Here is a 282-nt window from a genome sequence, read left to right on the forward strand (position 1 = left end):
TGAAAGCTGAATGTATGTATCGAAAAATTACAAAATAGTATGTTTTGGAAAGTTGCATTAACTAATTACTGAAATCAGCAAGAAGGATACAAACTGCATTAACAGTGAGATACAAAATCAGTAAACATTAAGGATTCAATATTGCTATCACAGGATTTGCCAGCATAGGTAAGCATTAACAGAACATTTCTAGAATCATAAATCATTCAGAGGTCTTATAGAATAAGATATTTTTACGGGTTGAGGAGACAGTCACAATTACCAGACCGGCATAATGATAGA

Source organism: Penaeus monodon, chromosome 34 (assembly GCF_015228065.2).
Source record: "Penaeus monodon isolate SGIC_2016 chromosome 34, NSTDA_Pmon_1, whole genome shotgun sequence".
In the NCBI taxonomy this organism is placed as follows: domain Eukaryota; kingdom Metazoa; phylum Arthropoda; class Malacostraca; order Decapoda; family Penaeidae; genus Penaeus; species Penaeus monodon.